Source organism: Lepidochelys kempii, chromosome 25, assembly GCF_965140265.1.
Source record: "Lepidochelys kempii isolate rLepKem1 chromosome 25, rLepKem1.hap2, whole genome shotgun sequence".
NCBI classification, from domain to species: Eukaryota; Metazoa; Chordata; order Testudines; family Cheloniidae; genus Lepidochelys; species Lepidochelys kempii.
This window is the reverse complement of record NC_133280.1, coordinates 11,073,400-11,090,396: the sequence shown is the minus strand read 5'-3', so window position 1 is coordinate 11,090,396 and position 16,997 is coordinate 11,073,400.

The window sequence follows — 16,997 nt, the reverse complement described above, 5'->3', positions numbered from 1 at the left end:
GGAACGGAGCTGGCTCTTTGGATGGATCACTGGAAAAACCAGCTGGGCCACGCTGCTCTGCCTCTGGCTCTTAAAGAGCCAGGGCCCCCCTGGCTGGGTGCCAGTACACTGCCATGTGAGTGCAGGGAAAACAGGGCAAAATACTTGGGGGGCGACCACAGCTGCCCTGGAGTCACTGCCAAAGGCTGGGAGGGGGCCCTGTCCTGCCCCTGCGGAGCCGTGAGCTGGGTTCTCCTGTGTTCCAGGCCGGAGCGGGGGGCGCACCTGGGGCTCTGGCCCACTGGCTTTCCAGCAGGGAGGGAAGGAGCCGGCTGTGTTTTGTGCCTGGCCCAGTCAACATGTTCCTGGGGGTTTTGTGCAGAGCTGCATAAAAACCCTCACAAACCTGCTGGGGTGGGGGGCAGCCTGGCATGAGCAGGATGCCACCAGCCCCAGCCTGGACAAGGGAGAGCTCTGCTCCCTCCATGCCCCCAGGGGTGAGGTTGGAGCTGAGGATTGTGGGGGGCACGCTGGGCCTGAAAGGATCCATAGAAATATGGGAGCCGTGTCTAGGGTCAGAGAGGGGGAGGTGCTGGGAAGTCAGGACTGTTCTCAGCCCTGCCAATGACTTTGGGCAGGTGCCTTCCTCTAGCTCTGTGCCTCGGTTTCCCTGGGTGTGAAGTGGAATTGATCCTGGCCATATGGGACGGGTGAGGCTTAATGCATGCAGAGAAGGGGCAGGGGCAGCTCGCATCAGATTTAGGGCCTGATGCTTCTTCGTTATGCTGGAGTGAATTCAGAGTACCTGGATTAAGCTCATTGGAGTTACAATAGGGGGAATCAAAAGTGACTCAATGGAGTTACACTGGAGTAAATTGGGAGTAATTGGATCAGGCTCATTGGAGTTACAATGGCCGGGGTGGGGGGGAACAGGAGTGATTCAATGGAGTTACACTGGAGTGAATCTGAAGTACCTGGATCAGGCTCCTTGGAGTTCCACTGTGGGAAGCAGGAGTGATGGATCAGGCTCACTGGGGTTTTGCACCAACAGCAGCCAGGGCAGACTCGGGCCCTGCTGTCCTGCCTTTGCTCTGGTTTGCCAGGCCCAGGGAGAGAGCTCAGTGCTAGGAGCCCTGCTTGGAAATTCCACTTTGAAACCATTCCCTTCCCCCGGAGCGAACGCTGTCGGAAACTCTGGGCTCCAAGGCGCCCAGCCAGCTCTCCCTCTTTCCAAAACAAGCCGCTTTCAGCGGCGTCTGGCAGGGATCCTGCCTCCAGCCCCAACCAGGGCTCCAAGCCAGCGGAGAGCCCCCCTTTTACGTGTCACTCTTCCTCCTTCCTGCTGCTCTCTGCTCATGCGCTCCTTCCCCCCGCCTCCACTCGGGTGCCCCCCACTCCTTCCCACCACCCTGTTCCAGGGGAGAGGCTCCCCAGCCTCGTGCAATTCAAGGGGGGAGCTGGAGTCCCCACACAGTGGGGTGCCCGCTGTTGAGTCTCAGGCCTGGCCCTGCTTGCAGCTGCTCCATTGCTTCCAAAATCTTTTGGCAGGGCGCCCCTGCAGGCGGCAGGCGGCACTGCAATTCCAGCTGGGCAGGGGAGGCAGGGCCCACCCTGCAAAGGGGCAGGCGGGGGGGGGGGGGCAGAGTGAACCAGGTAGCACCTCCAGGTGTGGGCAAGGGAAACAGGGCGTCCCCTGGTGGCGTAGGGAGGCAGTGCACCTGGGCTGGGTAAGTACACAGAAGCCGGTTTACTGGGCTGTTCAGGAGGATGCCAAGAAGGGGGGAGCATGCTCAGGCCCCCCACACATCCAGGGACAGAGGCCCTAGCACTGTTTCCCCCGCCTCACCGTCCCTGGGGGTGTTGCTCAGGCCCCTCTCCCCTGGCAGGGAGTGTCCTGGGCTGCCCCCCACATGCCTGGGGGCAAGAGGCAGGAGAAAGCCTAGCCTTTCCACCAACATTGCGCTTCCCCCGCCCCCCCACACACACACGCTGCTGCTTCCCTTCCACGTCCAGGATCTGCCAGTGGAGGATATTACTCAGCTCCCAAGCATCCCCCTCCAACCTGGCCGGCAGCCAAAAGGGTGGAGCCTGGGGGGAGAGGAGCTTGTGGGCTGGAGTCCTGGGGGTGGGAGGAGAGATTGGGGGGGGCACAAGGTAGGACCGGGTTGGAGGAGAGGAGAAAGTTTAATAGCAAGTTCATGGACAAGCTGGGGGGTGGATCCTGGCTGGGGAGGAGGCGATAGCCCTGGGCCAGGGCGATGGGTGGCGTCTTCCAGCTGGGATTTTTCTGCTTCCTCCTCGTCTCTCTCTCCCTCCCGCCTCGTCCGCTCTCGTCTCTGGGAGAGAACCTGCTCCGACCTGCTCCCTCGCTGGCTTTGAGCCCTGCCTGCCTGCGATCCCCCAGCCTGGCTCCCCCTGCCCACTCCAGTGGGCCCTATTTGCAGCCTCCAGGAGCGGAGGGACTACTGGGGTCACTGGGAAGGGCAGGGCTCAGATGCTCCCTTGTGGGCTTTGATCAGTGCCACGGGCTTTAGACTGAATGGTGGCATGTTAGCCTGCGTGGTACCATCCCTGCCCCTTGCCCCACAAGCAATGCTGTCTTCCCCCTGCCCCATCCATCACAACCCTTTTGCTCTGCCCTCCCTGTAGCCTACTCAGAAGTGGCCATTTAGCCTGAGCCTCTGGGAGGCAGGCGAGTGTCCTATCCCCATTGGGGGAAACTGAGGCACCGAGTTAAAGCACCTACTGAGGGTGAGTACCTGTTGTGGTTGCCGGGAGATGGCGGGCCTAAGCCAGCCCAAAGCTAAAGGCTTAACCGAGGGGAAGAGGCCATTGAACCGAGGCCAGGAGTAAATACTGGGGACGACAAATGAAAAAGCAGGGGTGGGATCCACAGGGAGGAATGGACCGGAGTGGGGAGAGAACCCAGGTGTCCAGAGCCCCCAGAGAACACAGCCCTGCGCCCCAGGACTGCGCTCCGGCTAGCCTGCAGCCCGCAAACGCCGGCAGGAAGACTCCCCGGGACTCCAGTGGGCTGTGGATCAGCTTCCCCCCACCCCAAAAAGGTCTATTGGACTCTGCGCTGGCATGAGCCATTTCCAGCCCCGCGGAGCAGCTCCGAAGAGGGGGGAAGTGAGCGTGGACCCAGCTGCTGTGCCCGGCTGCAAGGGGCGAGGGGCTGCTCTCCCCTGCTGCCAATGGCGCTATACCCTCCACTCCGGAGGGGCACCCGTGCCCCCTGGTGGCCCGTGCCCTCCCTGGGGCCTGGCTTCCAAGGGGCTGCTTTTCCCAGAGCACCGGTGACTGCTGGTTGGGGTCACTCCACTCCGGGCGGCCAGTTGACGCTTGACCCTGGCTGTCCCCCAGCCCCTGCAGAATCAGTCGATGCAGATCCTCTCCCGTGCTTCAGTCCCTCCGGCCCTGCCAGCCCGTCTCCAAATGCCTTATGGCCTCTGCCTGTGGACCCCCAGGGAGCTAGGGATCACAGCTCTAGAAAGGGCCTGATCCATCCTTTGCTTCCAGGGGAATGTAACCTGACCAAGGAGAGCAGGCTCAGGCCCCTTGCTCTGCAGCATGATGCTACCCTGGCTCACACGCTACGCCTGTCACCGTGGTATCTGAGCCCCAGAGCCGCAAAGATATTTAGGCTCCTATGGAAGCTAGGCGCCTAAATACCTTTGAAGGAGCTGGGGCCGGAGTGCTGAGGGAGGCACTGAGCCACGTAATTGGCACCGGCCGCTCCCGGGTGCGTCTCCGTTCCTTTAGTGGTTGGGCTTGTTCGCTGATGTGGTCTGAGGTGGGCAGGGCTCCTTGCAGCTCGAAGGGGAGGGGGAGAGGAAATGGTTGCTAGTTCCTGCGGGAGTGAGTCCCACGCTCCTTCACCAGCCCCTGGCACCCCTTACACCCCTGCACACATCCCGTCTCCTGTGCTAACCTGCAGTGATTTGCACCAGCTGACACTGTTGTAGCAGAGGTGCTGAGAAGGGTGGTCAGCAGGTATTCTGCACCTGTACCATCAAGTGCCTTGGGAAGAAGGACTGAGACCTTGACCTTGGCCCGGCCCTGATTCAAAGTCCACTGCAGTCAATCCCCCAGGCCCAGACCTTCAGAGGTGCCCAACTCCCACTGGTTTCAAATACCTTTGAGGAGCAGGGCCCCAGGGACTCAACTGGGCTTTGGCTGAGGCCAGGGAGGGTGCATGTGGGGCCCAGTGTTGTCACAGCACCCTGCAACCTCACCTCTGTCCCCCAGACACACTCTGCCTCCCACCCCCACTGCGGATCAACCACCCCCTGCTGGTGAAGTGTAGGAGAGGCAGCCCTCTCCCCCACCCGCATCTCCAGCGGAGGGTGAGACGTTCTACTCAGGGCGCTGGATCGCCTCAGCCCACGTGGCTTTACTGTCCTGCCCCACAGGATAGAATCACTGACCCATAGGGACCACAAGGCTCAGCTAGTCTAACCCCCTGCCAAGATGTAGGATTTGCACAGCGCCCCCTCTGCTATATGGCCTGCTTCCCCCCCCCCCCCCCCCGCCCCAGGTTATGCACCACCGGCAAAGTCCTGCCAACCGGAGGAAAGATCTTTCTCCCCGTCCCTCGTATTTGCTGTCTGCTGTACGGGCCCCTGGCTTGGGCCAGGGCTTTGCGACAGCCAGTTCCCACCTCTAGCCTAGAGTCGCCAAGTTGGATTTTTTTTAATCGGTTCTTCCTTGCGCTTTGGGGAGGGGCGGGGTTGATCTTGGCTTAGCACTGGGGGCACTTTGTGTTTCCAGGGGGCTGTTTGCTCCGCCACTTGGGAGCCTCGCACTGCTGAGCACAGGCACTGCTGATTAATTAGTCCCGGGCCGGGACCCCATGGTGCTAGGCGCTGGGCAAACCCAGAGCCAAGACACAGTCGCTGCCCCAAGGAGCTTACAATCTACGTAAGACACGTAGGCTGATACGAATGGGAGTGGCGGTCAGTGACGGGGCTGTGGGCAGCTCGGTCTAGTGGTCAGAGCAGGAGCCAGGCCTACCGCTGGTGGTTGCCGGGTGATGGCAGGCCTAAGCCCGCCCACAGCTAAAGGCCATTCAACCCAGGCCACTAGTAAATTCTGGGGACAACAGATGAAAAACCAGGGAGAGAGGAGTGAGGGTCAAAGCAGCCAAGCCTAACGGTCAGCGCAGGAGCTGGGAACCGGAGCCCAGGGGCAGAGCTGGAGCCAGAGGTCAGGAATTGGAGCCGAGGGTCAGGGCTGGGGTATCTGGAGGGAGGCATGGCTGGGAACAAGCAGGCATGGGTGCTAACACAGCCGCAGGCAAAGGCTTGGAACAGCTGCTCAACTGCTGCTGGGCTTCAGAGCCGGCTTGCTGGGCCGTCCAACTGCTCAAGTGGCGTGGGCAGCCGACTGCAGGCCGGCAGTGCTCGGTAGCTTGCCAGAGACTGGCTCTGCGACAGGCCCTGCTTCCTGGCAGCGACCCCGTGGCAGCTGTGTTAGAGACCCTCACTTTTCTTTAATCCTTTGGGTCTTTTCACAGAACTCAGGCGATCCCGGTTCAATTCCCAGCTCTGACGCTGACTCTGTGTGAGGACGGACAAGCTGCTGCAGCTCTCTGGCCTCCATTCCCCACCTGTAAAATGGGGGGAGTGCTATCCCCACAGCCTCACCTACTTATACTGCAGGCTCTTTGGGGCAGGGGGCTTGGCTCTCGCACTGTGTCTTTGCGGTGCCTGGGCCCCAGTCTCGGCTGAGGCTTCTAGCTCCTCGTGTCATACACGTAACACGGTGCCCCTTGCACAGAGTGTTCCCAGCTGGTTTCCTGTCCAGCCCCGCACTCCCTCTGCGATTAGCTGGGTCGATTTCTAGTTTCCCTTTGCGACTGTGTCACTCTGGTAATTACAGCCAGCCTGATTCCGCAGAGTTATTCTTGCTTGGGAATACCAGTGGGCTGGGCCCTGCTTTTAATGTCCTTTTGGGAGCTGAAATCCGGGACTAACTCTTCTGGCTGATCAGCTAGCTGCTAATTCCCTTTCAGAGTCCCTCACCCCTGCGATCAGCTGGGAGGCGGATGCCTGGCCCGGCTCCTCAGCTGGTGTCAATCGGCCTAGATCCCTGAAAATCAATGAAGCGACGCTGATTGCCGCCAGCTGAGGATCTGGCCCATTCTGTTCCCCTGCGGAGGGGAGATGTGGGGGGTTGTTTTTTGTTGCTCTCGGTAACTTGCAGAGGGCGAAATGCCGGGGAGTCGCGATTGAAGGTGGATCGGTGGGATTTAAGACAAGCGAACCACTCGTGCCCCAAGGCCTGGTGAGAGGGTCCGTGGACAGGCCAGAGCGGGAGAAAAGGGAGGGCGGCTCAGTGGCCCACGCCGGGCAATCTGGAGCCGCATAGGAAGACCAACGGTGAGCAGGTGCCCGAGCCAGCCCTGGTGTGCCTGCAAAGGGCTGAGATGGGCAGGAGGGGGCAGCACCAGAGCAGATTTCACCCAGCCTAGGATGGAGAGGAGGAGGAGGAGCGACCAGCATGTTGATCATCCCTGCAGCCCCTTCCGCTTCCTGTGGCTGGCTGGGAGCCCTGGGGCTCTCTGTGTCTGCACCTGATCTGGGGCGGGGCAGGGCTGCCCCTGCGGCTCAGACTCCGCCTGGCATCAGTCGCTCCCCCCAAAGGGCTCTGCTTTCTTTTGGCAGCTGGGGGAGCCCAACTGGCATGGGGCTGGGATTGAACTGAGCTCCCCATTGGCCTCCTTGAACTGAGCTTCTTCCAGGGTGGGACAGGCACTGAACAGGCATTCGCCAAGGGGACTGGCTGGCTGCTCTCTGAGGAGCTTTGCCAGCTCCCACCTAATGGATTCTACTTGGCGTCCCTGTGCCTGGCTGGTTAGGACCTCGTGTGCCGTGAACTTCCTCCCAGCAGTGCCCTGTCTTAGAACCCCATTGGCGGGCACTTCCTCCCCCATGTGCTGTGAGCTTCCTCCCAGTAGTGCCCCCCTGTCCCAGCCCCTGTGTGCTGTGAGCTTCCTCCTGACTGTGCCCTGCCTGGCGCCGGCTCTGCCTCTAATGCTCGTTTCCTCCAATCGCAATCTGCTTGTCAGAGCCAGAGCAAATTCAAACCCTGGCAGTTCCCTCCCACCACTCACCTTGGACATGCCAGTCAGTGCCGCCAGCGGTGGGAGCTTGCTGCCCGCCGTGCCTTGCTGCCCGCGTGCGCTCGAGAGATGCCCCTCGGGACACGGCAGCATCTCATCCCTTCTTGTCATTTTTTTTTTTTTTTGGCCTGGCCATGAGGTAGAAAATAAATAAATAACTAGCCCCGTGAATCCATTTGGAATTGCTGCCCCACGCTGCCGTCTCCTCTGGGGACAAAGTGTTACACAGATGCTTCCTTGCTCAACAGGAAGTTCTCCTTAGCTGCACGGGCTCCCACGTCCCCCCGATTAAAGCAAGATGCTCTCTGAAAGATGCCGTCAGCCGCGCAGGCCTCCTGGAGCTCAGGCCTGGCAGCCGCAATACTGGAAAATCAAGGAGGCTTGTTAGAAAAAGCAGGTAGGAAATAAGGAGGAACCCCCCCGTCCTGGGGGTCTTTTCGTTATTATTATGCAGTATTATTACAGCAGAGTCAAGAAGGCCCAGCTGAGCTCCAATCCCTATTGTGCCAGGTGCTGCCCAGACACAAGGGAAGGACAGTCCCTGCCCCCCAAAGTGGCCAATCTAACTAGAGAAGGCAGCCAAAGGGTGGGAGAAAGGAAGGATTATTAACCCTATTTTACAGATGGGGAGTTGAGGCGCAGAGACACAAAGGGCCAGATTTTAACGCAATCTCTTGATATGGCAGGCAGGGCACTTTTGAAAATGTGGCCTTTTCTGACTTGCCCATGGTCAGCCTGTGATAAAGCCAGTTTAGATCTAGACCTCTTAAGCCGAGCCCAGTGCTCTAACTGCCAGATCTCCCCTCCCGGCCGCATCATGAACTTCGCACCAGACGGGCCCTGGGCAGAGAAGCAGTTTGAAACAGATTGCATGTGACAGACAACAGGAAGGGCCACCAGACCATTCGGCCTCTCCAGTGCGGAAAGCGTGGGAAACAGTCCTTTGGGCATCAGCAGGTGTGTGGCTGGGGCTGTGTTTCGACAGAAGGGAGCTGGAGACGGAAACAAGAAAAGACCCACTTCAAAGCCTCATGTACGAAAAGCTGCCCCTGGGGTTCACCCTCACCTGCTAGCATCTATTTCCCTAGCCTAGATTTGCCCCGTGAATGGTCTGACATTTATTAAACCGGGGTCTGCAGCCCAAACGTCGACTGACAGCTATGGATGTAAACAGGATGCTACGAGAGAACATTCCAGTAGGTGGCGCTCCAGAACATACAGCATGATGCCTGGGCTTGGTAGGGCCAATAAAACTTGTAGTGGCCTGCAAATGGCTTCCGCTTGTAATGGCAGCAACCTGCTTTGAGCACATCGCAGGCCGGCCTCCGGGGCAAGCCACAGCAAGGCCATGCAACAGCGGCGGGGAGGACGTGGAGGAGAAACACGGTACCCCATTGAAATGGCCAGGGTGGGCTTTAGGGGGGATTTATTGACCTCACTGCTGTTCACATCTCTGCTCTTGCCAGGGCCGCCCAGGCTCTAATGATCAGAAGCGGTCAGGCGCTCAGAGACACCTGGGATCTAAGCAACCTTAGCATCCCTCCGTGTTGGAGCCCTGGCTCCGAGGAAAGAGTGTCCCCCAGCTGAGGTACCCACCGCAGTCCCTCTTACCATGCTGGGGCACACTGGGCTCAGGACTGATTCAAAGGGGGAGGATCGCCCCGTAGTGGTCACCCCCAGCTTCTTGTCGCACAGCCATCCCTAACTCACTGGGATATTAGGGTGGGTCCTGACACAGAGGAGAGAGTGCCCCCTGTTTACCAACTCCTGCATCTGAATCGAAGGCCTCCCATCCAGACTTAGCAAGCCAGCAATGACCAGGTCACAGCTGCAGGCATGGCTTGGGGATGTTTTTATTTAACCTGGTACACATTCTGCTTGCGATGCAGTGAGCCCCAGCTGTTCCCTGCTTGCTGCCCGGGCTCTCTTCCTCCCCTCTGGCTCTGGGTTTACTGATTCAAGCGTCAACCCTCCAGCAGTGCCATAAGGTTTCTTCGGGCCACCCTCTCTTGAGCCAGGATGACATCAGGCAGCCAGGTGGAAGCAGAAAGCGGTTCCACCATGATGAATAACACTGTCGGCGCTGAAGTCTGTGTGCTCTTTTCCAGAAGGATGCAATTGGCGGGGGGGAGGGGGGTGTCAGAGGTCTGAGCTGGGATTAGACAGACATATTATGGGCACTTCTTTTCGTCATTGCTTTAACCCTTTGGATATTACTATGGCAAGATGAGTGACTTTCCAGAGGTAGCACTCTCGCCTGGGAGTCCGAACACCTGTGTGGCCTTGGGCAAGTCACTTTGCCGCTCTGTGCCTCTGTTTCCCCACCCTTTGTCTCTCTTGTAGATGGGAAACTGTTGGCGGGCTGGGTCTTGCTATGTGTGCACAGCACCTAGCACAAGAAGGCCTTAATCTCAGTAAGGGCCTCTAGGAGCTGTCATGATAATGTGTCACATCGAGATTTCCCTGTAACTGAGCCACTTCTCCAGCGCTGACTCTGTTCAACACCAACAGAGTAAACATCCAAACACTACAGTTTGCCATTCGAGCATTGTAGGGTTTACAAAAGGCTATTATTGCAGATGCTGTAATTTCTTGGTGTGTGTGTGGCGGGGGAAGAATTGATTAAGGAAAAGAGGGGTAAAATTTAGGTCTAGAGTTTTTGATTCGCAGATTCCATGTCCACACACTCGCCCTCTCTCTCTCACACACATATATATCATGAATTTGATGGCATGAATAAAGCCTAACCCAGCCTCAAACCATCCTGGTCCAGGTTTTGTAAACCCAATCATATAACTCACAAGGTTTTGCCAAAACCGCAAACCCAGGTTCCCTGGTCCATTTCTGAATATTTATTTGCATCTCAGAATATGCAGCAAAAGGCATCAGAAAGGGAGTGCAGTCTAGTAGCCAGTGCAGGACCTTGGAGTCAGGACGCCTGGGTTCTCTTAGTTCTGGGAGGAAAGGGTTGCCTAGCGGTTAGTGCAAAGACCTGCTTGTCAGAGCTGCTCACATCTTTTCCGCCACTCTGTCAATGAATGATTCGCTGTGACCTTGGGCAAGTAATTTCATCTCTCTGTGCCTTGAGATTTATGGCCCAACTCCAGAAATTATCAGCACCATCTACAAAAATAGAAACATCTCCATTATTACATTTTAAAATATCATAAGGGCAGCTGAGTCGCACAATGGGAGGTGCTGGCTCAGCTATACACACCCACCTTCCCACATATTAGCAAAAATATAGACACCTACGGTGGATGGGGAGAGAGTGAATCTTTCCCTTGAGTAGGGGGAGCTGCATGCGGTCTGTGCATGGATTGTCAAGGTACTAGAGCTGGGCTCGCTGTGGTGGATTAAGTAATCCCCTTAGCACACTGGGAGAGCGGTGTTGTGAGGAGTCATGCTTGGCTGGCATAAAGAAGTACGGCCATTGCCCTGGCTGAGGTTAGAGCCCCGGCTGTGGGGAGCCTTTCTGAACTTCTGTTTGAAATCCTCTGATGTGTGGGAAGATTTGGTTGGTTCATTTTGAGTTTCCAGCTCCTAAGGTAGTTCTCCCTGAGAATAACTCTCCTGGCCTGGCCCAGCTAGCCAGAGCACCTTGAACGGGCCTTGCCGAGTGACGGTAATAAACAAAATAAAATCAAACTGCCGCTTTTGGTTTCCCTTTTGCATTTTATTCAGCATGATAAGCCATTAGTCAATTTCCCCTTTGTGTCTAGTCAATGTCACTTTCTTGGTCCCCTGCTCTCACACAAGGCTGCCATCTCTGGGCTGCAAATGCTGTAGGGGAGTGTTTATTCAAATGTTCTGTTGCTCTTACGGTTTGTAATTTTTTTAAACTCCCATTTAGGCCTGAATTTGATCTGCTGGCGTTGCCGTGAAACCCTCTCTGCTTTCACAAAAGAACAGGAGGACTTGTGGCACCTTGGAGACTAACCAATTTATTTGAGCATGAGCTTTCATGAGCTACAGCTCACTTCATCGGATGCATTATCAAGGGTAGGCCACCTATGGCCCGCGTGCCAAAAGCGGCCCGCGAACTGATTGTCAGCAGCACTCACACTGCCCGGGTCCTGGCCACAGGTCCGGGGAGGGGGGGCTCTGCATTTTCATTTAATTTTCAATGAAGCTCTTAAACGTTTTAAAAACCTTATTTACTTTACATCCAACACTTGTTGGGTTATATATTAAAGACTTCTAGAAAAAGACCTTCTAAAAACGTTAAAATGTATCACTGGAACGCAAAACCCTAGATTAGAGTGAATACATGAAGACTCGGCACACTGCTTCTGAAAGGTTGCCGACCCCTGGTCATTCATCTGACGTAATGCTTACATTATGCTCGTGCCTGGAAACCAGCTGGGTTGGGACCCTGTTAAGCTAGGTGCAGTACAAACATGGTAAATGACCAGCTCCAAACCTACAGAAAGGATTCATGCACTTAGAGAACGTGCGTTCTCCCACAGACGCCATTGGAACGACCCAAGCACTCAAAGCTGACTGTTTGTGTCAGTGTTCGAAGGACTGGAGCCATATTTAGTCATTTTTACAAACACAGTTCAAATGAGATTTTCAAAGGGGCCTGAAGGGGTTAATTCTTTCAGAAACTGGCTCCTTACTCCCTTGGGCTGTTTTTCTAAGGCCTGGTCTACACGAGGAAATTAGGTCAGTCTAACTACGTTGCTCAGGGGTGTGAAAAATCCATGCCCCCTGCGTGACGCTGTCTTCTTAGCATCTGCGCAATGTGCCTCAAGTGGCATGTGACCAGGATTCATCACTGCTGATTGGATTGGTCCATTGATTGGATCATTAGCTTCTCCAGCCTGGCCCGGGTGCTGACAGGGAGCGTGATGCGGACACTGATCCACGCCCCGCAGCGACGCAGTTAAACTGACCTCCCCGCCGCCCGCTGCAGACAGCGCTAGGTGGATGGGAGACTTCTCCTGTTGACCTAGCTACCGCCTCTCGGGGAGGTGGATTATCTATGCCAACGGGAGGACCTGCCTCTTAGGCAGCATCTTCACTGGAGTGCCGCAGTTGCGGCATTTTAAGTGTAGACAAGCCCTAAGTCTGAGCCTTTAATGGATCAGCCACACTATGGTTCCTCCATTAGAGACCGTAGCTAAAAAAGCAGTTTAATTGTCTATCTAGCTCTTCCTTCCTGGGTCTTGTCTATGCTGCGCCAGAGACTTTCAACAGTGGCTATTGATTTTGGAGGTCTGGTCTGAAACCCCTTAAAGGGGCCTGATGTTCAAAATGTTGATCTGTGTACGTTACTATAGGGGAGGCAGAATGCAAAGGTTTCGTTGAGTTGTTACTTGACTTGCGGTGGCTGGAAACGCAATTTGGACTTCACACACAGATCTGGGACCGTGTGCAAAGTGATAAAGAAAGGGCTAAGCCCAGAGACTCGGAGGATTCTCTCTTCCTTCGGTTGTGGCTATTAGCGTAATAGGAGTACAGGGCCATGGCCGCTCAGAAGATACAGAACTGGCATAGCTACCGTTGTTGAAATGTCTTATTCCTCACTCTGTGACCCTGGATTGACCTGCAGCCATTGTAAAATGTTGAACCAACTAGCTAACATACAAAAGAAGACAAAATCAGTGGATCTTGTCAATCACAGCTGGGGAAATGTCTGGATGGAAAAGCTCATTCAGGTAGGGGGGGAGTCACAGGAGAAGGGGGTTGGGGAGAGAGAACCGTTTGGCCTAGTTTAGGAAAAGAGTAAAAGGAAACGGGGCAGGGGTGGAAGAGTAGTGGGAAGAAATGTACAAAGAAGAGCAGTAGCGTAGATTGGGCCCTGTCACTCGCTGCACTAGTGATCGAAACAGTGGTTGGAGAAGGGGACTACCAGCCACAAGACCTGCATTCTATTCCCAGCTGTGCCACAAACCCCGCTGCCCTTCCCTGTGCCTCAGTTTCCCCAGGCATAGCGAGAGGCACCTACCTCACAGGAATGGGTGTGAGCACTTAGAGTGGGGCAAAAGGGTATAATGAAACCAGTCTGTGCGACACCCCCCCCCCCGCCCTGCCCCACTGCCACAGGACGGGTGAGGGGATCGTGGCCTCCAGGTTGAAAATCCATTCTCTAGTGCCACTCTGACCCTATTTCCCTTCCCCAGAGATCCTGCAGCAAGACAAGCTGATACAGCTCCAGGGTCCTTTTACACAAAGGTCTTTCTTCAGCCTCTCCCGCTCCTGCGAACATTTGGGCGAGGGAAGAGAGGGAGCATGGCAGGCCGTGCCCACGTTGCAGGGGGAGCGGTGCCTTCCGAACTGGCGTCTGGCACAGGGATCCTGCGGGGGAACCCGGCTGTCCAAGCAGCGACTGAAAGGGGACCGTGGAAGACAGAGGGAAGGGTGCCCCGAGGTAGGGCGACCAGACAGCAAATGTGAAAAATCGGGACAGGGGGTGGGGGGAAATAGGAGCCTATATAAGAAAAAGACCCCAAAATCGAGCCTGTCCCTATAAAATCGAGACATCTGGTTACCCTACTCCAAGGGGAGGGGGCTAGAGAGAAGCAGCAGGGTGCAACTGCCCAGACTCCCTGCTCCTGCCTCTGGGTGTTTGTCTGCAAGGAAGAAGGGGACCAGACGTGCACTGAAAGCCAAGAGCAGGGAGATGTAGCTGGAGCCTCTGGATTAGGGAGGAAGAATGAAAGAGAGCAACCCTCCCCCCATCAGGATTGCTGCCTTGCTGGAAGAGACTCGGTTCTTTGCAACGCGTTGACACACAAAACCTGCTCCTTGGAGATCCCTACCCACTGGTCCCAGATACTCCAAAACCCTTCCCTGCTGGTCGAACCAGATTGCGCTTTGTTAGGTCCAGGCCTGATCACTGCTCAGACCTGGCCCCAGCCCAGTGGAATACTAACTGGGAGCCTGGCCTTTTCTCATCAGGCCTGGGGGTGTGGGAGGGGGCACTGGGGTGGGGTGGGGGGCGAGATGGCCTAGCTGGAAGCAGACCCACTAATTCAACAGTAAACTCAGGCTCTCCTTCCACCTCCCCTGCCTATTACGTGATTCTTTCCACTGCATGATGTTGTGTCCAGGAGGAACTGAAGATTCATACAGGTTGGGGGGGGGCGGGAATTGTCAGCTCCATCCACCCCCCTTCCCTAAATTTAAACAGGAAAAGCTTTTAAAACACACCTGCCTGTATGCCTGCAATACACTTCTCTTCCCTTTGCCACGGTGTGGGGAGCGGGCGCTGCACAAAGTGAGGAAGGGATTCGAGCAGGGGACTCGATGCAGGATGCCTGGGTTCTACTTCTGCCTTGAGGGGCAACTGATTTCACCTCCCTGAGCTTGCGTCTCCAGCTGTAAAATGAGGCTTGCATAATTCCCTGAAGTGGCCTGGAGGTTTGTTAGCGAAGAGCTTTGAGATCCTTGCATTGCTCGTACCTAGCATGTCTCAAACCAGGGCCTTCTTTAAAAGAACAAAAGGATTGTAATCAAGATGAAAACACCAGACATCATCGCTCCTTACACAGAGAACCGGGGAGGCTGGCTCCGTTAGTCTTAAACTTCAGGCATGAAATATGTCCGTGGATCAAAGCTCGGCTGTCCCAGTTCAACCTTCTGTGGAAGTCAAATTTAATTTCATGCCGTTTCTCCTGTGTGTGTGTGTGTGTTTCGATTCCATCGGCTCTGTATGGCCTGTTCATAAGAAGCTAGGCTTACTCTGATGCCCTTGACCAAAATTTCACACTCTTCACCCCTCCCCCTGCCATTATTTGGTTGCTGTGTGCCGGTGGTTTGTCACCGTCAAGCATAGAGGTGCCCGCTGAGTGAGGCAGGCAGGGATCCTTTGGGGTATAAATGTTGTTCATCAGCTTCCATATGAGGAGAGATTAATAAGACGGGGACTTCTCAGCTTGGAAAAGAGACGACTAAGGGGGAATATGATGGAGGTCTATAAAATCATGAGTGGGGTGGAGAAAGTGAACAAGGAAGTGTTATTTACCCCTTCACATAACACAAGAATCTGGGGTCATCCAAAGACATTAATAGGCAGCAGGTTTAAAACAACCAAAAGGAAGTATTTCTTCACACAATGCACAGCCAACCTGTGGAACTCCTTGCCAGGGGATGTTGTGATGGCCAAAAGTAGAACTGGATTCAAAAAAGGACTGGATAAGTTCACGGACGATAGGTCCGTCAATGGCTATTAGCCAAGCTGGTCAGGGGCACAGCCATGTGCTCTGAGTATCCGTAAACTTCTGATTGCCAGGAGTTGGGACTAGAAGATGACAGGAGATGGATCACTCAATAATTGCGCTGTTCTGTTCATTCCCTCTGAAGCGTCTGGCACCAGCCATTATCAGAGGACAGGATACTGGGCTAGACAGACCATTGGTCTGACCCAGTATGGCTGTTCTTATGTTTTTCATGTTCATTTAAAAGCTGAAGGAAAGAAAATGACTTAATGGAGAATTGATGTCTAAGGCCCCGATCCTACAACTGGATCCTTTTGGGTGGACCCCTTTAGGCCAGCAGATGGACTAGTGTTGCAGGACCTGTACCTAAAAATGCAACCATCTTTTCAAGGATCTGTGGGATCCCTGTCTTATTTTAATCCTCTCCCTAAAATTTGTTACTATCAATTCCTCCCCCCTACTCTGTACATACTCACAACACACCAGGGAGTGTTACCAGCCCTTACAATCTTATTGCAAGAGTCTTAAGCGATGGTCTAAACCCTGGAGTCCCGTGGAGTGAATTTCAGCTGTCTAGGCCAGGTGCTGGAATGAGGGTTTCTGGGAGTCCTGCCGGACCCCCTGGCTTAAAGTAGTGATAACAACCCGAATAGATGGTTTCAGTCTTTAGCACCTGGCCCTACTATAGAAATTGTTCCAGCACCACTAGATTCTAGTTCTTGTGGTTACGGAGAAAAGCCTGAACGCGTGACCTATGGGCTCAGAAACGAGAAGGCAAAAGAAAAAAAATAAAAATGATTTCTCCCGCTCTCGACTTTTAAGCCAGTCTCGTGATTTTTGGAGGGCCTGATTGAGAGCTTGGGGTTGGTAATACTGTATCGCCTCCCACACAGCGAAGCAGCCTGAGCTGCAGTACACTCGCCTTCACCCTTCGACTCAGCGCGCCTCCCCCGTGCTCATCGCTCACTCAGAGATAAGACCCATGGGCACACAATACATCTGTGTTGTGACATTTACCAACCGTGCGGCCAAAATGCAGCCACCACCCCATGCAGCTCCAAAAATCCCCTCCACGTGGATCCTCATGGTCATTCTCTCATCTTTGTCTGTCTTGTGCGTTCATACAGCCCAAACGCTTGCACCCGGCGCCAATTACTAGCATATGCACAACGCACTTACACAACCCCTTCACACAACCCAAATGAGTCACTTGACATGTTAGCTTATACACAGCACATGCCAGATCCCGTCTGTACACAACTCCCTTCCACAGCATGCTGCCATTCATCCAACCAATAACTTTTGCACACGCTATCTTGCCCACGTGCTCTTGTGCACACAATCTCGCCTGCATGCCCTTGCACATGGAACCTCACTTGCACGCTCTTGCACACGCACACCTCCCCCGTGGGCTCTTGTGCACACACTCTCGCCTGCATGCCCTTGCACAGGGAACCCCACCTGCACGCTCTTGCACACGCAAGCTCACCTGTGCGCTCTTGCGCTTTACGCTTTCAGTGTCTCTTGCACACTCAGTCTCTCATCTTTCCACACGCACTCTCATTCTCGTGCATGTTACGTTTTCTCGCGCGCACACGCACACACACACACTCTCTCTCTCTCACTTTCTCTTTCTCTCCCTATCTGGGCGCTCCTGCCCCTTTAAGGGTTAACCTTCCTCTCCGCGACATCGCGTTCCACAGATTGACACATCCTCCCGGCGGCAG